The sequence below is a fragment of the Ambystoma mexicanum genome, chromosome 4p (assembly GCF_040938575.1).
Source record: "Ambystoma mexicanum isolate Mex_15411 chromosome 4p, UKY_AmexF1_1, whole genome shotgun sequence".
Taxonomy (NCBI): domain Eukaryota; kingdom Metazoa; phylum Chordata; class Amphibia; order Caudata; family Ambystomatidae; genus Ambystoma; species Ambystoma mexicanum.
The window spans coordinates 273,579,990-273,603,779 of record NC_090927.1 but is presented as its reverse complement, the minus strand read 5'-3'; the positions used below and the strand labels follow the sequence as shown (position 1 = coordinate 273,603,779).

The window sequence follows — 23,790 nt, the reverse complement described above, 5'->3', positions numbered from 1 at the left end:
ATACATACATGACAGTCTCTAAATGTGTCTCTACAAAGCATAACAATGTGTGAATGGCTTTACGTGCATATCGAATATACAAGTGTGTGTAGTGCAAGCAATGCATTTTCTCTCTCAGCCTAAGCGCTATATCTAATGCAAACATAGATGAACAGCAAATCATGGTGAGTATATGTTGTGTCTCTAAAACACTACATGGCACTTCGAATATGTGCAAGTGCAAGTGTCATTCTATTTCAAATGGCAAAGTGCAAAGTGGCATCATGTTTCTCTATCATTCTAAATGGCTAGCACTATATACATACAGTATCATTCTAAAAGCATATTGCAAATGACAGTGTCTACTTCAGCAATGTACTAATCAGAACTAAACAGAATGCAATAATGGAATGATTCCATTGCAAAGAGTAATGATTGGGTAATGGTGATTCTAACAGATACTAATTATGAGTCTAACGATAACAATACCAGGCTCCTCATTTTATCAGATTCACAATTCTCTCCTCTTATCGTTAGATAAATCATAACAAAATATAGCATATGTCATACATAACATAGCAATAGTGGCAGTCTAATACCAAGCAAAGTTACAGAAAGGTAAAAGCATGTATCATGATGCATAAAAAACCTTTTTTCAAAATGAAAGCATTTCACTCTATCAGTGGCAAGCTAAAATATCAAATGCAAAGCTGTCAGAAATCAGAATAACATAGCCAAATGTCAAAAGTCAAAAGTCGAGCAAAAAGTCAGAAGTCAAAAGTGTCTACAAGCCAAAGGTGTGAAAGTGTCTCTACAAGCAGAAAACGAAAATGCAATGCATAGAATCAATACATAAGTACTGTGCATACAGGTGTTTCCATCTCAATGTGTCAAGCCCAAAATATGACAATCACTTTCACAGGTGTCAAAGGTCAGTACAGATGTCAGTAGCCAAACAGGCCAAACTTTCCATAGATGAATGTATACATATCAGTGTATACATGCAGTGTATTGGTCATATATTCCAGTCCAAGGTATTTCCAAGTTCTCATGAGGTATGTGTGTCCTCACAACTGTGCACAGTACAAATTCAGTACAAATCAATACTGATGCAAAAAGTTTCAGCCAAGGAATTCAACAAAGATGCAATGTCAACAAAGCGAGTGTTAACAAACGATCATGTGTTCACAACGAGCATGTCAGTGTACAGCAAAAGGTCAAAGTTCAGGTTGCAAAGTGTTCTCCACAACAGCAAAGTGTGAACAAACGTGAAGCAGCAAAGTGTTCAAGCCAATATTGTTCAGGCAATCAATGTTCAGGCAGCAGAAACGTGTACAAGCCAATTCAGGTTGGCCTGCTTGATATATGGCAGCAAGCTAAATGAGATTTTCTCGCACAGGGCTCCATCAAGGAGCAAGCAAGTGTCAGATACCATATGTGCCCCATTTGTCCCCATAGAGTGATCACACATGCCCTTCACTTCAAAGGTAGCACAGGGAAAAACCGCGTGTCAGAACTTTGAATTGATGCCAATCGATGCTTACGCTCCTTTCTTCCCTTCACTTCATGAACAAAGGCGGCAGGTGCACTCTTTCAGAGTGTTTGCAAGACATTGCAGGTGGTTACTCTCCTCTGGACACAGTGTGGCCCTTCTCCATAGGCCCATCTCTAGCAGGTTCAAATTCTCTCCTCTTGCCAGGTCATGCTGTTGTCATGCTGTTGCCATGCCATTTCATGCCATTCCAGCCAGTCCCATGCTCTTCAAATTAGGGACAGCCAGCGTTGAATGCAAGTGCAAAATGCTTTCAAAGCACTGTACTCTGTCTCCTTCACTCAAGAGAACAAGAGTTTCACTGCATTTCCAAATATGGATCAGGCAAGAAATGCTTTCAGAGCGTATCTTCCTGCTCATTCCTGCTCATTGCTGCATTTTTCTCTCTTTCTCTGCTCAGGCCAAACTTGCTGGTGCAAAAGGCATTCCAAATGGATTCTCTTCTCGCTGCAGATTACAAAAGCTGCTCATGAAGCAATTCGAATTTCTTCTCCTGCTTCAATGCTGAACAATTTCTCACTGCTCTTTCACTTATCACTTGGCACAGGATGCTGCAAGGTGTATCTCTCTCTGCACAGTCGGTCACGATCTTCTCTCTCTCCATGGCAATAGGTGTCATGCCACAAAGTCTCTCTAGCAGCAGATTTTCTGGGTACATTCTCAGAGCACAGCCATTGGACTAAGGCCTCAACTTGGTCGGTCGGCATTCCCCAAAAGTGCTACTGCAAAGCGTCATATGGTCAGATGCCAATGTCTCATCATTGCTGCAATCAAACAGCCATGATGCAAAGTCACATCAAGGTGACAAAAGCCAGTCTCTTTCTGGTGCTGCTTCAAAACAGCCATGCAAAGTCACAAGGTGTCAGCCATCATGGATCTCGAACAGACAGTCAACAAGGTCTGGTCATTTCGGTCTGGTCATTTCATTCGGTCATTATGCCGGTCATCTGGACATCTGCTCTCAGGCATGCTGCTCCAAATCATGGTCTCATCATTTCATGTGGCGATGCCATCTCGTCTGGTCAAGGTGTCTCCAGATTTCCTGCAAAGAAACAAAAGTGCAAGAATCAGTCGTACTCAGTTTCAGGTGTTTCAAAACCAAAATAAAACAGCATTTCTCATTGTGCGTTGAAGTGCACATCTGCTAGTCCTACACTTTCCCATGTCTATCAATGACATCTGTTGTGATGTCTTATGGAGAGCAGGGAGCCTTCAATGCTTTCCTATATGATGATGCTTCAGCTCTGTATGATGTCATGGAATGTTCTGATAGCATCTTTCATGTAATGTTCTAAAGTTGGTCAGTTGGAGAAAGTGCTGTAGGAGAGGAGCCTCTGAGTGTTGGGGGTCTTCTTCCTTTATATGTAACTTAAATAAATACTGTTATACTGCTTACCTGCCTGCGCCAGCCTCTTCATAACAATGGCGACGAGGATGGGATGACTGGTCACTGCAGACAGGTTAAAGGAGACCCCCAGCATCTGCCGGTGTCGAGTCGCGGCCTGCAGCAGGTGCTCGCATCGCTCCTGACAACTGCTCCGCCCGTGCCTCCTCTGAGCAACCTGGAGGACGGTGTTCGGAGGTGCCCCGTGTGGTAGGAGCTCCCACCGGGGAGAAGTCGACGGCGCCGCCAGAGAAGAAAGTGACAGGCCGTGGGCTGCTCCGCTCCCCCTTGCGTTGAGCGGCCCGCCACAGTGAACGGCGGATGCTGAGGCCCCATTCCGGCGTCCACGGAGTGCTCCCCTGAAGAAACGACTGCAGCAGCCGTGGGGGAAGGCTCAAGGAGGGCTGCTCCGCTCCCTTGTAGCGCCGAGCGGCCGTCGAGTGATCACGGCCTCAGGGAAGGTCGCTCCACTTCCGTTGTAGCGTCGAGCGATCGCCGTGTCCCTGCAACGTTTGCGCAAGTAAGTGCCGCTTTGCTTCGGTTAGTGCCCACTGCTGATCCCCGCCCGTGAACCTGCGCACATACTTGCCAGCGTGGGGAAGAGGCCGGACTCCGCTTCCGTATTCTTCCTAGCAGATGGGAAAATGATCTGCGTGGGAGCGATGTGAAATGCCGTAACACACTGAAAAGAGGAGCAAGTGAATTGGATTTTAAACAGCGCTCGCAGTGCAGGAATATACCCCGGGGGAGGGAGAGCTCTGTGCAAGTCTCTGTGAGCCTGCAGTTGAATTTGGTCATCCGAAATATGATTTTTAGCGCATTCAGTCCCAGATGTGAACTGTCACTGCGGATACGCGCCTTGTTGGACTGGTGCAACAAACTTTGCAAGGATTGAGCTGGAAGAAGTATACTTTAGCCACACTACAAAAGAAAAAAAAAGGGGGGTGGGTAACAATCCTGATACAAAGACATGGCAGCTTTACCTGGCATATCTGGCCCGCCCATTTTCATGCCCACTCCAGGTGCGGCGAAGATTGCTTGGCCCCAGTGGCGAAACGGATTTATGCACTATATGAGGGCAGCTGGAGGAACAGCATATTCCAGTGAAAGAAAAGTGGCATTGTTATTAAACTTCCTAAGTTATGAGGGGCAGAGGATTTTCGAGACCCTTCCTCAGTTGGAAGGGGATGGAAGCGGGGATGACTTGAATGAATTTGAATCGGCTTTGCTCAAATTAGATAAGCATTTCAACCCCAAGAGGAGTACAATTTTGGAGCGGTATAATTTCTGCATGCGCATTCAGGCTCACAGGGAATCTGTTGAAGACTATGTCACCGCTCTCCGTCACCTCGCCCTGACATGTAAGTTTCAAGGAAGTTTTGATGAACATATTCGCGATCAATTCATGACGCATTGTCACTCAAATAAGATACGTGAAGAACTTTGGCTGAAGGATGAGTCAAATTTGGATGAGGTACTGGACTTGGCCAAGCGTGTAGAGCACTCGCTGGCATGTGTTGCCAAGCTCTCCAAGACTGAAGGAGGTGACTCTAAGGAAAATAAGCCGGAGGTGCTGAATGTGGGTGACGGGAAGAACTAAAGGAAAGGAAGGAACAGGCAGAAGGAAAGGAACAATGCAGAAGAAAAGAGAAGCCAAGTATCGACGCAGAGAAGCGAAAAGAGAGAAGATAAAAAGGGCGAGAGATTGTGTTATCGATGTGCCAGTGCGACCCACTTTGCATCTTCTGTAGTGTGTCCAGGGCGGAAGGCAGTATGTAATAAATGCAAAAGGAGAGGACATTTTTCCACGTGTTGCAAAAACTATCAGTTTGGCCAAACGGGCCAATGGAAGATCCTGTTTGTAGATGATGAGGATGATGGGATATCATCAGAAGAAGATACTGCATTAGCATTGACAAATGTTATTGTGAACACAGTTAATGTTGTTGCCAGTGGTGGAAACACGGATGATTGTGAGCGTCCCTATGCCGTGTTGACAGTGAATGGGTGTAAGGTGTCAATGATGGCAGATTCAGGGTCGAAAGTCACGTTAGTGTCCAGGAGTGCTTTTGAAGGCGAGATGAAGGGGAAGGTATCAGCATTATCAGAACCTGACATAAGCCCGGGAGGCTACAACCAAGATAAAATTGATTTACTAGGATATGTGTGGAGTAGATTTGAATTTAAAGGTCGCAGTTGTGATGGGAAAGTGTATGTAACAAAAAAGGGACAATCCTTATTAGGATGGAGAGAGCAGAAGAATTTAGGAATCAGACTAGACCCCAACCATCCTGAGCAAGTTTTACAAGTGTCAGAAGCATCCACAATGTCCTGCAAGTATGTGAGAGAGTTTAGTAAAGTGTTTGATGAGACTTTGGGAAGAGTGAAGGGTTTTCAACATCAAATATTGTTAAAAAGGGGTAGTGTTCCCACCGTAGCCAAGCTCAGACCGGTGCCTTTTGCCTTGCGGGACAGTGTTAAATAAGAATTGCAGAAGTTGTTAAAGACAGGTGTGATCGAGAGAGCTGGGGGTGTTGAGTGGGTTTCCCCAGTTGTAATAGTGAAGAAAAGTTCAGGGGACATAAGATTGTGCGTGGATATGCGTGAGTTGAATAAATGTGTGTTGGTGGACAGGCACCCACTACCCAACATGGGTGAGTTACTGACCATGGTGGGTGGGGGAAAGTATTTCTCCAAACTGGATATGACGTCAGCCTATCATCAGGTGGAATTAGAGGAGACATGTAGAAAAGTTACAGCGTTTGTGACGCATGAGGGGGTGTTCCAGTTTAGGAGAATGCATTTTGGGTTGGCATCTGCCTCCTCTGTATCTCAGAAAATAATGGATCGCCTTTTGAGAGGAGTGAAGGGCGTGTTCTGTTTTCAAGATGATGTCTTGGTGAGTGGAGTGACTTTGGAGGAGCATGATGGGAATTTATACAAAGTGTTGAAGATATTTAAGGATAGGGGTATCACGCTGAGAGAAGAGAAGTGCAAATTTGCTGTGACAAATGTGGACTATTTGGGACATGAGGTATCGGGGGATGGCATCAGACCCAAAGAGGAGATGGTAAATGCCATAAAGAGAATTGAGAGACCCTGTAATAAGAGTGAATTGAGGTCTTTTCTCGGAATGACGGAATTTTATCAAAAATTTGTGGTGAATTATGCTGACAAAGTGCAAGAGATGAGAAAAGTTCTGAGGAAAGGCGTTGATTTTGTGTGGAATAGTCACTGTGAGTTGGAATTTAATAGAATAAAGGAAGATATAAACTTAGCCCGTCCCTTGGGATGTTTTGACACGAGAAGACTATCTATCATCACTGTAGATGCTAGTGAGTATGGACTTGGGGCGGTATTATCCCAGAAGCAAGATGATGGGTCTGAAGAGGTGATAGCTCATGCATCGAGAGGTCTCAAGGGAGCAGAGATGAGTTATTCGGTTCTCGAAAAGGAGGCATTGGCGTGCTTCTGGGCTGTAGAACGATTCAGGAATTTTGTGTGGGGAGTAGAATTTGTAATTCGCACAGATCACAAACGGCTTAAAGCTATATTCGAAAATAAGGGCCTGGATAAAGTTTCCCGCAGAGTGGCAGGTTGGGTCACCAGGATGCAGACACATTGTTTTAAGATGGAGGTCATTCCAGGAAAGGACAACATATTCGCGGATAATTTGTCGAGGGTGAGAGTTGCTGACTCTGATGTTGTAGACAGTGAAGAAATGGAATTAGTCTTTATTAATACCGACGTTATTGTGTCCAAACAGGAGTGGTTGGATGAGATAAAGAAAGATGAGATCATGAGTTGGGTAATTCCATATGTGGTGTAAGCGGTATGGCCGAATAAAGTGGATCTGGCAGAGGGGGTGAAGCCGTTTTGGGAAGTGAAGGATGAATTGTCTGTCATGGATGATATTTTATTCAGGTGGGGAAGAGCAGTGGTCCCGATTGGGTTGAGGAAAAAGGTGATAGAGCTAGCGCATTGTGGTCACATTGGAGTTACCAAAACCAAGGGGGTGTTGAGAGAAGAATATTGGTGGCCTGGGTTTGATAGAGAAATTGAGAATTGCTTAGCTAATTGTCAATTTTGCATCAAGAGTGGAAAGGGAGTTGTGGCCAAGAAGCAGCCATTGGTGGATGTGGCCCTCCCATCAAGGATATGGAGCGAGATAGCCATGGATATTCTAGGTCCTGTGGAGTTAGGTTACGGACGTGGAAAATTCATTGTTCTGGATGTAGACCTGTTTTCTAGATGGGTGCATTTTAAGGTTGTGAGAGACATCACCGGAGAAAGTATGATAAAGATATTGCAGGAGATTTTTGCAAATGAAGGGCTACCGGAAAGTGTATTGATGGACAATGGTCCCCAGTTCATAGGCGGTAACTTTACCAGCTATTTAAGGAAGTGTGGAGTTGACCACAAAAGAACTTCATTGTACCATCCCGAATCCAACGGGGTGGTTGAAAGGATGAATAGGTGTGTGATGGAGAGTATTTGGATGGGTGAGGAGTGTGGTCTGGATAAAGTAGCCATGATACAAAATAGGATCTGGGCTGTGAGGATGGCGCCACATGCGACAACAGGTCTGTGCCCGTTCGAGCTTATGAGGGGCAGGAAGCCATATTCCGTGGCATGTCCACCATGGCTTGGTAGGAGTAGAGAGACGGATCTGGTTGTTGATGAAGTGAGAAAGTCATTGGTGAAGAAGAAATCCGAATGGGTCATGCGCGAAAATCTTAAGAGAGGGAAGAAAGAATTGCGCGTGGAGTGTGGAGATTGGGTCAGGATAAGGAAGGGAGTTGTCAAGAGGAAAGGAGAATCTCTTTATTCGGATCCTGTCAGAGTTGTGGCAGTCATGAAGGGAGCTGTAGGTGTGACTGGAGGGCAAGTGTGGAATAAAGATAGAATTGCCACTGTGAGGAGATGCCATGTATAGATGTGTGGGACATCATGGGACTGTTGTTGGAGTGTCTCGGTTGTTTGTTGGAGTGTCTCGGTTGTTTTGAAATAGTGCGTGTGGTTTTTCAGTTGAATTAAAGATTTATATTCATAGGGTAAGTTAAATAAAAAGAAAGGGAGATGTGTTGTGATGTCTTATGGAGAGCAGGGAGCCTTCAATGCTTTCCTATATGATGATGCTTCAGCCCTGTATGATGTCATGGAATGATATGATAGCATCTTTGGTGTAATGTTCTAAAGTTGGTCAGTTGGAGAAAGTGCTGTAGGAGAGGAGCCTCTGAGTGTTGGGGGTCTTCTTCCTTTATATGTAACTTAAATAAATACTGTTATACTGCTTACCTGCCTGCACCAGCCTCTTCATAACAACATCCATGTTATCTCCCCTGTGTCTCATCAATGTGGCAGTGCCTCTAACTATTGTGTCACAAGGCCTGTCTCTCCCTGCATCATAATGCATGCATGCTTAATGCATGACTCCTGCATCCATCCCTATCCTTTTCAAAACAAAACAAAACAGCCAGTTTCACATACTTCCACCATCTCACTTTCAAATGCTGCACATTCAAATATGTCACAACTGCATTCAATTTCACTCCTGCATTTCCTTCTGTATCACTTCCATGTCCTCTAAATGTCACAACACTCTCCCCATTTTTCTTCATTAAGAATTCACAAAGCTGAATTATTACATGCTGAAAAATCAAATCAGTTTCATTCAAAAAACCTCTCTTATATACAAAACAATTCACATTCAAACATGCACTGCTAACTTGTGCTTCAAATTCACAGTCTGCCAGTCCCACACGTTCTCCAATGCTTCCCATGCACACATTCAAACTACGAAAATTCCAGGAATGCAAGGTTTCAAAACATCCAAATTTAGCACGATTCCTTTTATCAATCTTCCCTCTCAATGTTGTGAAAATATCTAGGTCATTGGACAATATTTTTTTTTAACTCGAAAACGTAGGAATCAAAATACTGCCAGTTTCACTGGCATTGTTCTGAGGTAACTTTTTCTCCCCATTAATAATATGCATTTTTATAGGAACGCTGTTCCCACGCATCACTGCTGATGAAATTGAATTCAATGGGCCTGATTCTTTTAATGGGACATTTTCCCAGTTATTAATCACATCTTTGAGACGATATTTTACTGAGTGCAAATCAACAATATATGGGCTCCCTTCTGTTGCTACACTTTTCACTTTCAATACAGTTGATCCCTGGGATGCATCCCACGAAGCAAGTGTATTTTTAAGCCGATTTCTTATTGCCTTGAGGTCACTAAGAAATGAACTCATTCTGCAGTTTCAATTATCCTGAGCGTCTTCAATAAAAAAAAAACTGTTTCTCTCGGTGAATTAATGTACATTTATTCATACAATCATTGCCAGTCATAAAATACTGTTCTGGGTCAATGTTACAACCAATTCCGGCAACCAAAGTCAAACAATTACGCTCCCCTTCCTACGACGAACGAAATTGCAGACAGCATGCTCAAAACAATAAACCAAGACAGACAAAACATGAAACAAAAAAAATCTCTATTCCCACGTTGAACGAACAGGAAAACAAAAAACAATTACACAGTGGCACAGACAAGATGTTCAAACTTCGACTCTTGCAAAACCGATAAGTATGCCAGCAGGCCAGCTGCAAAACATCTATCTCTATCAGTTAGCATTGAGTGAAAAATCCGGGTGTCCCCTCCATTTGTCAGTCTGAAAAACCCAAACCCCTAACCGTCGTGTTGTCCCCCCCTTGGGCAAGCACGCTCCGGTCTTCAGACAATCTTTGACAATCTGACAACCTCCTATTGGGGGTGTGGATCACTATACCCCCCCTTGACTGCATTCGTATCAGGCCCCATGTGCACTGTGGTTTACTCCTAGATTACTACCGTGGGCAATAACAAATAACACGAAGACACAAAGAAAACACAAAGAATCGATTCAATTTATAACAATGGGACACATTTATTTATATACACACAGCTAAGCATAATACATGACAATGCATGCAGTTCTAATGCTATGTCTAATTTGCACCTTTTATACTTCTGGTGCAAAGCTACCATGCAGTAACTATGCAAGCCTGTGCTGCAAGTGTGTGGTTCTAATGCAATCTAATGCAAGCGCTAGCATCCATCACCTTCATGGGTAAATCCACACCATCAATCCACACCATCCACACTCTAGACAATCCCTGTCTAGTTTCCCCTTCACCCAAATCTGTGTGTGTGTGTGTGTGTGTCTGTTCTTATCAATCAATTTAAGCCTAGGCCAAACCCATACTTCCCATTCTGTTGTCAATCAGCCAGTCCTCAATCAGTCAGTGGCAGGCCACAAGACTGCCAACTGCCAAGCTCTCTCTCTGCCTCATCGATCTCATCAAGGCCCATCAGTCTGCTGCACCAAGCACCATCTCCAGCCAACTCTCTCTCTGTGGCTCTCCCGATCTCTCTGGCCAACTCTCGATCTCTCGTGCAGTCCAACACTGTTCCTCGTGCAGCCTCGAACTCTCTGGCCAACTCTCTCTCCCCTTTTCTCTCCAGCCCTCCTGGTTATAGTCTCCAATGACGCACAGAATGTCTAAGAATGTCTCTCCCTCAGCGTTTAGCAAAATGCCTGCCTGTCTGTGTTTGCGTGTTACTTGTCTCGGCATGTCCTGTTACTTCGTGTGCTATCATATCTCTCCCTCTTGGCCTTCCGAGTATGTTGCGAAATACATCATCTATTCCCTGTTTCTCCATTCTCTCCACTGTAGGCTTCACTCTGCATTACAAAATGCTCTTAGGCCTCGTCCCTCTCATACAAAAGCACCTTCTCCCATCTCTCCATCGTCACTCCCTTCATGGCCCCAACCCTCGGGGTTGTCTCCGCGAAGCAGACCAGCCAAGCTGATAAGCTTCCTAGGCCGTCTCTACTAGGACAAGGGTCCATGTTATCTGTATATGTCTGCCAATGTTTACGAACAGTGTACCATTACATTCCTCCGCACTGAGCATAAAAAAATGGCTCATAGGCCTCGTGTCTCATTCTGAATGCTTCCTAGTGTTTACCGCAAATCTCTTGCAATGCAAGCACTAACTAAATGCAAAACTCATTCTAGGTGCATACTCAATCATACATACATACATGACAGTCTCTAAATGTGTCTCTACAAAGCATAACAATGTGTGAATGGCTTTACGTGCATTTCAAATATGCCAGTGTGTGTAGTGCAAGCAATGCATTTTCTCTCTCAGCCTAAGCGCTATATCTAATGCAAACATAGATGAACAGCAAATCATGGTGAGTATATGTTGTGTCTCTAAAACACTACATGGAACTTCAAATATGTGCAAGTGTCATTCTATTTCAAATGGCAAAGTGGCATCATGGTTCTCTATCATTCTAAATGGCAAGCACTATATACATACAATATCATTCTAAAAGCATATTGCAAATGACAGTGTCTACTTCAGCAATGTACTAATCAGAACTAAACAGAATGCAATAATGGAATGATTCCATTGCAAAGAGTAATGATTGGGTAATGGTGATTCTAACAGATACTAATGATGAGTCTAACGATAACAATACCAGGCTCCTCATTTTATAAGATTCACACAGTAAGGTGTTCAATTTGTGCAATATACAAATTGTTAAGACACCAAGCCATTATATACTTTGGCATTTGTGATATGCTTTCCCTAGAGGAGGGCAAATACTGTGTCTCACCCCACGGATTCCTCTCACACCTCTGGGCTTTTTCTCCTCCCAGGTGATCCTCACGCAGAACACCACCCCTAAGGTCAGGATCAGGAAGCGTCTGTCGTTCCCTGGCCACCTGGGAGGAGATTGAGGGATCTGCAGATTCATCACACTGGATACCAGTGGTTTGGAAAGCCTGCACTCGGCTGCCCAGGATTCTCGCTGGCCTGATGCTATGTAGTAACCCTGAGCTTCTATGCAGGCATGAAGAGTTAGTCATGAAGCATTATTACTATCCGGTTGTGTTAATTCAGTTATCTGATAGCTAGAGAGGTCATATTTCACCTCCTGTAACATGATATTGCGGGTATGAATGAGCAACAACCGTCTTAAACTCAACCCCGACAAAACCGACATGATTACGTCCAACAACCTCTCTATACAACCGCATATACCATGGCCTACTGAAAGGGGAACCAGACTGGAAGCATCCAAAGTAGTTAAATATTTCGGCATTTTGATTGACAAAGACCTAACACTGGAACCTCAAGTCAACACAATAATAAAAAAAAGCTTCTCCCATCTACGTACTCTCAAGCGTATTTTACCCTTTCTCACCTTCACACACAGAATATTTGCCACCTTCTATATCATCATTCCAAGATTACATTACACCAACAGTATCTACCTTGGAATGCCTGACTACCTCACCGAAAAACTGCAATGGAACCAGAGCCGAGCAGCAAGACTCCTCTTAAAACCCATCAAGAGAGAACACATCACACCAGCACTAAGATCCCTACACTGGCTACCAGTCAAGAAAAGGAACAATTTCAATACACTTTGCAGTGTGCACAGGCAATTTGCACCCAAGGAGCAGAATTCCTCCAAGAGGAAAATCTCCATCTAGAGACCAAAAAGAACCTTGAGGTCTAGCAATGACATATGCCTTGAACCCAAACAATAATCGAAAAGGAAACATGGTGGATGAGCCATTTCATACATCTCAGCAAAACTCTGGAACTCCCCTCCCCACTCCTGAAGGAACAGGCACAATACAGGAACACCTGAACTTTAAGAAAGCACTAAAAACTTGGCTCTTTGATTTGCCGACCTAACTCGACAAATGATGGCCCATTGTCAAAGAGAAGCATGCAGCTTTAATGCAAAGAGGTACAGCACAACGTACCGGGTTTAGGCTGGGGATTCCGGCGTCACGTGTTCCAAGTGGATTGGCCAACCATTGAAAGAGAGACCTAACATTGTTAACCACTGCACAGTGGTTTTCAGTTCACCCAACAAACAACCTGTGCAACAATGAATCAACCCTATACCCTTCTATGAGGATCACCCCCTTCTCTCCCACTAACCCTACTAAAACTCTCCATAAGACTGCAAATACACCACACACTGCCCATCTACACGTGGAAACCACAACACCCCACATCCACACTGACACCAAACAGAAAAATTACACACTTCCTCCAATAGCTCACACAACTGCAACATTGTCAATGCACCTTTACACCAGAGACAAATAAGGCCTTCCACACGCACACTTATCTACCAATACCACTTAGAAGCTATAGAAGCTAACCCACACACACACAGTGACAGGCTTTTCCAAACTAAAACTATCAACACAACAGCAAAAGCTCTCATGTGCTCTCCCTCTCCTCCCACTAACAAACCCACCCATTCCTCTTTTTTTGTCAGATCTGCCTCAGCACCTGGAGACCATGCAAATGGCAGCAGTGTGCAGCATAAATCCCATTAATATAACATAACCTAACATTACATAACGTAACGTAAAATGTAATGATAGTAAGAGGGTATTTCATGTTGGCGAAGGTGACTTTGTATGTTATTTCTCTGTTTTGTTTATCAATTTGTCCAAAAGTTCTTTGAGAATGGACACTTTGCTTTTTGCAAAACCCCAAACCACATATAAGTGTTTACACTGAGACTTTCCATTGTCTAGCATGAATCAATTTTTAACTCTGAATTAGTCTAAAAGGGTCACTCATACGTATGCAGCCTAGCTCTTTTTTTTCTCAAACACTTGTGGGCGGTCCCCATCATTCCTTCCAAAAACTGTCTCTACAAATGAATCGTGTTTCATCTGTGTGTTTGGTAGACTTTTGTTTTTGATTGAATTGAATTGTTTGCAAAGATGCTGGAGGTTGGTGCCGTTGGCTCTGGGGCTTCTTTATGGTCTCCCATCATGAGGCTAGGGTGACTTTCCTACTGAGAATATTGCCTCCATGAGTAATTTAGGGTTCGAAACAAAATGCTCAGGTAAAAAGGGCGAAGGGAGACCGCCCAGTGATTTCCCAAGCTATAAGAGAAGAGAAGAGAACAAACAATATGGTTAGGATTTGACAGGAGACCTGATCTCCACCTCCTCTTTACCCCTACATGTCAGATCTTACCTGTAGCAGATGACTATTCGGTTTGATGAACCTATGAGGTGCCCATCCTACCAGGGATTGAGGGAAGTCCGTAGACCAGGTAACTGTCCGTCAAACTGTGGACAGACGGATGCAAGTCAAAGCTTGCAAAGGGCCTGACCGGGCGGCATGCGGACGCAAAACTACGTAATGAAAATGCAGTATGGAGAAGGATATGGATGGTCTTCCTTCTTGAAGGCTCCACTTCTGTTCTGTAGATGATATTGGTACAACAGGACTGGGGATCCAGGTGTTCCTGTCCAAGAATCAGTTGTAGATAAAAAAGAAATCAGGACAGGCAGGGTCGCAACCAGAGGATCAAACTGTTTCCAATAAGGGGAGAGCTAGGAGACGGCCACACAACAATAATCAAAGGTCGAAAACACCAGCAAGTCAAACAGGATCCAATAAGGGGAATCCAGAAGTCAGTCCACACAACAATAGCAAAATGTCAAAAAAACAGGCAATGAACCACAAATCACAAGACAAGGCCACTCCCGGACAACGCTCAGGACAACAAATCATTGAGAAGCATCAAACCATGCTTTGTTGCAGATTATTTCTGTGATTGTGGCGTCATGCTGCAGGCTTCCGGTTGGCGTGATGCCTGGGTGCAATGATGTCATGAACCTGGCAATGTGCTCACGTGATGACGTCTTAGGTGCAATGTATTGCTTGGTCTTGTAGTGAGAAAGATGCAACGCTTGACTTGGCACCACTGCAGGCACCACCCTGCTCTTTGGTTATGTCTGCCTCCAAGAAGAGCATTGATAAAAACTGTGTTAAAAAAGAATTAAGAAAGCAGAGGATGTAAGGAAACAAAGAGTTAAAGCTAAAATCAAATACACCTGCCAAGCGTGCCATCATCCAGATTCTGGAAACCTCCACTGTAAAGAAGAGTATTTTACATCTAAAGGAAACCGAAGTAGGAAAAGAAAAGAAACCAAAAAAGTCCTGTGTAGCGTCAGGTCAGTACCCTATCCACACATTGTCATGATGCCTACCCCCGGCCATCCGGATCGAGTCCATCAGCCCCGGGAGCAGGCATCCAGATACTTGTTAAAACCCCAGCAGCCCCGGCTGGGGGCCGTTTGGGTTCGGTCCTGACGCCTTAGGCGCCAGGCTCATCTTAGAAACCAGTCCTGGCGCCATAGGCGCCAGGCTCATAGAGATTACTTACCTCATGCAGACCTGATTCCGGATCCAGCACGTCTCCGAGGCTGGAAAGGACATTATTTAAGCACGCGTCGCATCGCCAGCAGCAGCGCCACGTCATTCTCACCAGTCCACAGCATCTTTCGACTCGGCGCTGCCTCCATCATTTTCTTCGTCGAACTCCAGCACCTGTGTGAAAACAAATGAAATAACAAGGTGAGCCAAGAGAGCCGACAAATACAATCTCTTACCACCATAGGCTTACCTGATTACCACCAGAGGCATTACCCTTTAATACGCCTCATCTTCATATGCCGCACCTATAAAGGGAGAGAAAACAACAAGTTAAACTCATGCAACTTTTACCGGACAGTGTTGGGTAATACAGACTCTTACCTGAACGCCATCAGCTGCCTCCAGGCAATATTCGTTTGGACCAGCTGCAATTCAACAAGGGAATGGAACAAGAGTGAACATTGGGCATATTGAACTCTTTGAACTTTATAAACCCCGGAGTCAATATTCCTCTGGAACTCCTCCAGTACCTTCAAACCAGTGAAGTAACTGGTATCTATGCGCCCCTGTATACCACGCAGGATGGAGAGCTCATCATTTAAAAACATAAGGTGATTTTACTAAAAGGGGATATCGGAGGTGGGGAGAACGAGAACAGTGGGAGGGGGCCATCACTAAAATCCACGGGTGGCTAAATCCCTTTCTCCACTTGCAGGAGAATACTTCTACGGGTCAAGCAGACGAGATTAGGCGGGCCAGTCCAGACAGTCTTCTCGGCACTACGCATCACGTTGGTGGAGACCGCAGCTGTCCGGGTCCGATCGACGCCCCTCTGAGAACGCGAAGACTATATACAAATCCCCACCCGGGCGTAATGGAAACCTCAGAAACCGATCAACTAGCCCTATTGTTAGGGGAACTTAGGGCAGAAGTGCACTCCGCGCGCCAGGAAACTAATGCCCTCAGGAGAGAACTGATTGTGTCAAAGGAGCACACTGATGATCTTGCTAGACAACTGCTGCAAAACCAAGCTGGGCAAACAGCACTACCTGGACTCGGGGGGGAATCAAACTCCCGTTTCATCGAGCAATCCTGTGCAAGTGGTTCTACCAGGGAGCATTCCTTTAGCTCCACCCAAACGTTTTGCTGGGGACCCGAAAATGTTCGCCGTGTTCATGAACCAATGCCGCTTGCACTTTTTATGCAGACCTGGAGCTTTTCCAAAGACCAAGCCAAAGTAGCCTTTGTACTATCATACCTTAGTGGCTGCGCAGCGGATTGGTCAATTCCACTAGTCAACCAGGATGACCCACTTCTTCGGGTTTTTCAGGGTTTTCAATTGAGCATGGAAAGACTATTCGCCAGACATTCACAGGGACAGGCCCTGGATAACAAACTTTTATCCTTATGACAAGGTAACCAGGATCTACTAACCTATATCGCATCCTTCAATAGGTTGGTGGTGGAAACCGGATGGCCAGAGGTAAAACGAATTACATTATTTCATCGTGGACTTTGGGGTGAACTCAGATGTTTTGGCCCAAGTTGTGAACCCACCTCAGGATTGCGCAGAATATATAGACTTAGTGGTCCAGTTAGACCACCGACTTCAGAATAGAAAGGCTGATCGAGCTAAGTTCGAGAATCGGGTATTGGTTAAACCCAATGTTACCCCCGAAGGAACAGATGCATCAGAACCTATGCAGATCGGGGGGGTTGAGGGACCCTTAACTCAAAAGGAAAGAGAAAGGAGACGGCAGATGCAATTGTGTCTGTACTGTGGGGCTTCAGGACATTTTCTACGGGATTGCCCTATAAAACCATCCAAGAAAGCATAGAGGTCTGCTTGCCGAGCTTGAAGAAGGACACTCAGACCTCGCACCTAATCATACCAATGGTCCTTATTGATCCAAGGCAGCCAACATATATGCACGCAGTAAGGGCATACATTGATAGCGGGGCCGTAGGAAACTATATGGACCATGAATTGGCTTCCAAGATGAATACACCTCTCTGCAAAAAGACCACTTCGGATGTCATCACCACAGTCGATGGAACTGAAATTGCCTCTGGGCCTGTAACTCATTCCACCACAGAGATGACACTGTTGGGTCAAGATGGGCATCAAGAGACTATTGTGTTTGATTTAATTAAAGCCCCGCAGTTCCAAATAATACTGGGGATACCTTGGTTGGAAACACATAATCCTTGTATTGATTAGCGAGAGAAGAGAATAACCTTCCCGGATTGTGCACACACCTGTTACCCGGAAGAAACCTTGAACAAAGGCCAGGCCATAGTCGCTAATCCAGTCGTGCAGTTACCTCAGGAATATCAAGAATTCCAGGATGTTTTCCAAAAAGAACAGGCAAACACCTTACCACCTCACAGATCATACGATTGTCAAATCGACCTCATACCCGGTGCACAACCTCCATGTAGTAGGACCTACGCCCTTACGGAACCCGAAAACCTTCACCTACGACAATACTTGGACCAATACCTTGCTAATGGCTTCATTCGTCCATCCAAGTCCCCTGCATCCTCAGCTTTGTTCTTCGTGCCTAAAAAGGAATGTGACCTCAGAACGTGCATAGACCACCGCGCATTAAATCAGATCACGGTGAAGAACCGATACCCATTGCCTCTGATCCCCGAATTACTAGACCAAGTAAAGGACGCGTCCATCTACACTAAATTAGATCTCTGAGGGGCATATCATCTGGTACGTGTAAAGAAAGGCGACGAATGGAAGACTGCCTTTCGCACCAAGTACGGATTATTCGAATATCAGGTGATGCCCTTCGGGTTGTGCAATGCACCAGCAGCCTTCCAGTATTTTATGAAACAATGTCCTTCGTGAACTCATTGACGTCTGTGTTGTCGTATACATAGACGATATTCTAGTGTACTCCTCCTCAGAATCAGACCATGTTAAGCACGTTCGTGCAGTCCTCGAGAAACTACACCAAATTGGAAAAATGTATTTTCATGCTACAGAAGTTGAATTCCTTGGATTTATGCTGACTCCAAAAGGAGTCTGAATGGACTCTCGAAAGGTGGACGCAATTCTCAATTGCCATCACCCGGTTCAGTTAAAGGGGTACAAAGCATGCTTGGATTTGCTCATTTCTACCGCAGATTTATTCCTGACTTCTCACATGTTGTACACCCCATCACAGCACTTTTGCAAAAAAACAAACGCTTCTTATGGACCGAAGAGGCTGAAAAGGCCTTCCAGGAGATGAAATTGAAATTCACGTCGGCACCTGTCTTAAAGCATCCACGCCCCGAGCTCCCATACATAGTTGAAACCGATGCATCCAGTTTAGCCATGGGGGCTGTCCTGTCCCAAAAGGATCCTGAAACCAGTCAACTTCATCCAGTAGCCTTTTGGTCCAGAAAGTTCTCGGCCCCCGTGTTAAACTATGCGGTTACCGATAAAGAGTAGTTAGCCATCAAATCCGCCTTCAAGGCTTGGCGGCATTATCTTCTCGGTGCCAGGCACACCATTACCGTAATCACCGATCACAGGAACTTGCAGTATTTAAAAACAGCCAAGGCCCAATCATCGCATCAACTTCGATGGGCATTATTCCTTGCCGAGTTCGATTTCGTGATCACTTATCGACCAGGTTGTAAGAATGGTAATGCAGATGCCTTATCCCGAATAGGGATGGGCGAAGCATATTCGAACCCAGAACCTGTGCCTATAATTCCACAACAAAGAATTCTTGGCATAACTACTCTACAGACTTTAGAAGATATTCATTTAAAAATCCAACAACTTTTCGATTCAGCAGCCCTGCAGGACTGGGTGAAAAAGGACCAAGATTATTCAGTCATCAGTGACTTACCTTACTATCAAGGGCGTCTATTTCTACCACACAAGGAACTACAAGAACTAGTCATCTCCAATTACCATGATACTCTGATGGAAGGGCACCCAGGTATTGCAAAGACTGAAGCTAAAATTAAAAGACAATTCTGGTAGCCCACCTGGCGAACAGACGTAAAGTCATTTTGTACTGTCTTGTGGGATCTGTGCCCAAAACAAAAGTCAGATGAAAAAACCAGCTGGTCTTTTACAACCTTTAGATATTCCACCCACACCATGGCACACTTTGTCTTTAGACTTTATTACAGATCTACCGTCATGTAATGGATTCAACACCATTCTAGTTATTGTGGATCTTTTTTCCAAAATGGCCCACTTTATTCCTTTGGAAGGATTACCTTCTGCTTCAATTTTGGCCAAGGAATTTCTCGAAAACATTGTTCGAATACATGGATTTCCTTCCGTATTAATTTCTGACAGAGGTAGTCAGTTCATTTCGCAATTTGGGAAGAAATGTTGTCAATTGGCGCAAATCGACGTAAGGTTATCAACCAGTCACCATCCCCAAACCGATGGTCAGACGGAGATTACCAACCAGACTCTAGAACAATACCTACGTTGTATGCTTCACCAAACCGAAGGTAATTGGAAGGATATTTTATGGATTTCTGAATACGCATACAATAACTCTGTACATTCAGGAACCGGACAAAGCACCTTTTATACCATATATGGACATCATCCTCGAACCTCAGAACTCGATTCACCCCAGCACTTAGAAATGCCGACAGTGACCCATCTGCCCTCTACTATTACACGAGCCTTTAAGGAGGAAACAGAACATTTGAAACTAGCAAAAGAAAAATACAAGAAAAATGCTGATCAACATAGAAGTGAGACTCCACCATATCAGATTGGAGACCAAGTTTGGCTGGCTACAAGACACATACCTCTGAAAGGAACTCGGACTTTTAATCCTAGATATTTGGGACCTTACACCATTAAGGCCATTATCAACCCGGTGGCCGTCAAATTAGAATTACCCTCTAATATGCAAATTCATCCTGTCTTTCCTGTTTCACTTGTTTCACTTCTAAAACCAGTTCAACCCGGGACAAGATTAACCAAACCATCTGACCCCATCCTGATAGATGGAGAACCTGAATTTGAGGTAAAAAACATCCTGGACTCTCAAATGGTTAAATCAAGACTTTTTTATTTAATCGACTGGAAGGGTTACGGACCACAAGAAAGGTCATGGGACCCTAGTGACCACGTTCATGCTCCTCGGTTGGTGAAAAAATTCCATCGGAACTTCCCAGACAAGCCAGGACCAAGGGGAATAACAACTTTAGGAGGGGACTTGGGGGAGAAGTGTTGTCATGATGCCTACCCCCGGCATCCGGATCGAGTCCATCAGCCCCAGGAGCAGGCATCCAGATACTTGTTAAAACCCCAGCAGCCCAGGCTGGGGGCTGTTTGGGTTCAGTTCTGGCGCCTTAGGCGCCAGGCTCATCTTAGAAACCAGTCCTGGCGCCATAGGCGCCAGGCTCATAGACATTACTTACCTCATGCAGACCATGCTGCAAATGAATCCAAGCCAACGTGAGGCCTGGAGGGGACTATTTTATTACAGGGACTATTTTTTACTCGGGTGTGGTTCGGGGGAACTTCTTACCTGGAACTACTTTGGAGGCTATTTAAACCATGCCCGAACAGCGGCACACGCTTCGCGTTATTCTGCATCCTGCAGCGTAACGCTCACCGTGCCTGCAAGTTAGCATCCAGTCTTCTGCCACGCTCGCCTCGAATCCGGAGCTCCTAGAAAAAGGGGAAAGAAGGAGAAAAGGTTACATCACGGACATTATTTTAATTCCTTACCTGATTCCGGATCCAGCACGTCTCCGAGCCTGGAAAGGACATTATTCCAGCACGCGTCGCATTGCCAGCAGCAGCGCCGCGTCATACTCACCAGTCCACAGCATCTTTCTACTGGGCGCTGCCTCCATAATTTTCTTCGTCGAACTCCAGCACCTGGGGGAAAACAAAAGAAATAACAAGGTGAGCCAAGAGAGCTGACAAATACAATCTCTTACCACCATAAGCTTACCTGATTACCACCGGAGGCATTACCCTTTAATACGCCTCATCTTCATATGCCGCACCTATAAAGGGAGAGAAAACAACAAGTCAAACTCATGCAACTTTTACCGGACAGTGTTGGGTAATACAGACTCTTACCTGAATGCCATCAGCTGCCTCCAGGCAATATTCCTTTGGACCAGCTGCAATTCAACAAGGGAATGGAACAAGAGTGAACATCGGACATATTGAACTCTTTGAACTTTATAAACCCCGGAGTCAATATTCCTCCGGAACTCCTCCAGTACCTTCAAACCAGTGAAGTAACTGGTATCTACGCGCCCCTGCATGCCACGCAGGATGGAGAGCTCATCATTTAAAAACATAAGTTGAGGTTACTAAAAGGGGATATCGGAGGTGACAAGTGGGGAGAACGAGAACAGTGGGAGGGGCCATCACTAAAATCCACGGGTGGCTAAATCCCTTTCTCCACTTGCAGGAGAATACTTCTACGGGTCAAGCAGACGAGATTAGGCGGGCCAGTCCAGACAGTCATCTCGGCACTACGCATCACGCTGGTGGAGACTGCAGCTGTCTGGGTCCGATCGACGCCCCTGTGGGAACCAGGTGAGCGTAACACACATTCAACACCCAGTGGGCCAGTATCCATTCAACCAAAAATCACATCTTGTGGACTTACTGTGCAATAGGGATGTATATTGCACTCTAAGGGAATTCTACATCAGGGGTGAAAGAGTGGTATCCATAGATATGTCACGAGCTGTCACAGCAATTATGGTCTTGAGGTTTAGATTCAGCTAGTATGAAGAAAATGCATATATGAGAATTCAAAAGGCTCCAATTCAATTGCCTAACCAGGGGAGTAGGTCCTACTTACCCTTAGTACCCTCATGTGCAGAGAAAGGTCTCAATAGACTTCTCTGTTCGATTTAGCTGAATTCGAACCAAAGGTCTCACATACGGCCACACATGGCTCTGAGCAGTTGTCCCAAACTAAACACATAAAAGAGGGGTGGAGAATTAAGGTGCCCATTAGTTAACAGCACATATTTGTGTTATGGGAATATTTCTACAGTGGTCGAGGGATCAGGGATGAAATGGCAATTAATAATGAACTGCTCACCCTCACATTTTTTTCCATGAGACTCTAGACAGGGGGAGCGCAAATCTTCTCCCCCAACACTTTCGTCTCCAGGTCATTGAATGAACACTGGCAAATATCACACTAAAAAACAAAAAGACAAAACACATGCAGTCCGATATTAGCACGATTCGTTGCACCCAATTATTCTGCTGTGTGCAACAAATGAAACACTCGTGGTGTATTTGTATTGTACAATAATCTGATATAATCAATTTCAGCAAATATATACATACATAAGAACAAACATAAATATACAAGAAATTGAAAATGTTCTTATCTTCTGACTTCTTTTCTTGAAATAAATTAATTCCAGGTCCAGATGTAAAAAGCCCCTCCAAATTTTCTGAAAAGAATCACCCTTTTTCTTTATTGATAACACCAGTTTTTCAATGTTACATAATGAAAACATTTCTTCCAACCATGAGGTAAACGTCGGAAATGCAGTCAACTTCCAGTAACGCAATATCAGCTTCTTTGACACTAGAGCCCCTTTCAAAATCCAGGCCATTTGATGTTGTACCAAATCTTCCAGGATCTTATCTTCTCCCAGAATCAAGGTCTCAAAGTCAAAAACCAAATCCTCATTCACCACTTTATTCATCACGTTGGTTATCTCTGTCCAAAAACCTTTCACCTTGTAACAATCCCAAAACATATGTTCTAATGTACCTCGAACATGGCCACAGCCCCAACAAATGTCCATCAGACATAAGCCTTGTTTATGCATCCTAACCGGTGTCCAAAATACTCTGTTCAAGATCTTCACTTGACAAGCTCTTTCTTCTATATTGAATGACATCCTTTTGATATTCCCACAAAGAACTTCCCATCTACCTTCCTTATTTAAAAATGTTTTTGTTTTGTTCTTTCTTCCTCTTCCTCTTATCCCTTCTCTTCCCTTTCTTCCTAGAATTTGGGTTTGGTTTTTATGGTGGATTGTTTAACTAGGGGGAAGGTTTTGTTTTACTTGCTGTTTGAATTCTGATGGGTTATGTTTATTAAGTTGATATTATATGTTTTGAATTCTTGTTGGAAAATCGAATAAAAGTAGTTACAAAAAAGAAACACTTGTGGTGTGACCACCCACATCCTGGACTAGGATTCACTTCTGCAACGGATTTAGACGGCCACGTCCAGCCAGCATTGGCTTGAGAATGTCACTGCGCTGCAAATGGAAATGCCACACGCATAAAACGGTTAATGTTTCAATTTGATATTACTTGTGAGTCTGGAAGATTCTGTTTCAATGTGTATCCTGGAGTATCACAATGATGGTGTGTACAATACGCAGGAATGTCCAGGACGTTAGGGGAGTCCTTTATAGGAGGATCATCTTGAAGCAGTTGCTCAGGTAAGCCACACCTACCTGAGGATAACAGCCCAGGACATGGCCCAAGGCCGGGCTTGGATCTGGTTTTAGAAATTGCAAAAATGCAATTTGTAGAAAGGAAAAGGGGAGCAGTTCCCGTGCGTTATCCCTGTTAGTAGAAGTGGACTCGGTAGCTTGCCTGGA

General features: G+C 44.5%; 1 protein-coding gene across 1 annotated transcript in view; it reads left to right on the top strand.

Annotated features, from left to right (window-relative positions):
- CYP39A1 (cytochrome P450 family 39 subfamily A member 1) overlaps positions 1 to 23,790 on the top strand; it is a 747,125-nt gene that overhangs the window by 431,376 nt on the left and 291,959 nt on the right. The window lies entirely within an intron of this gene.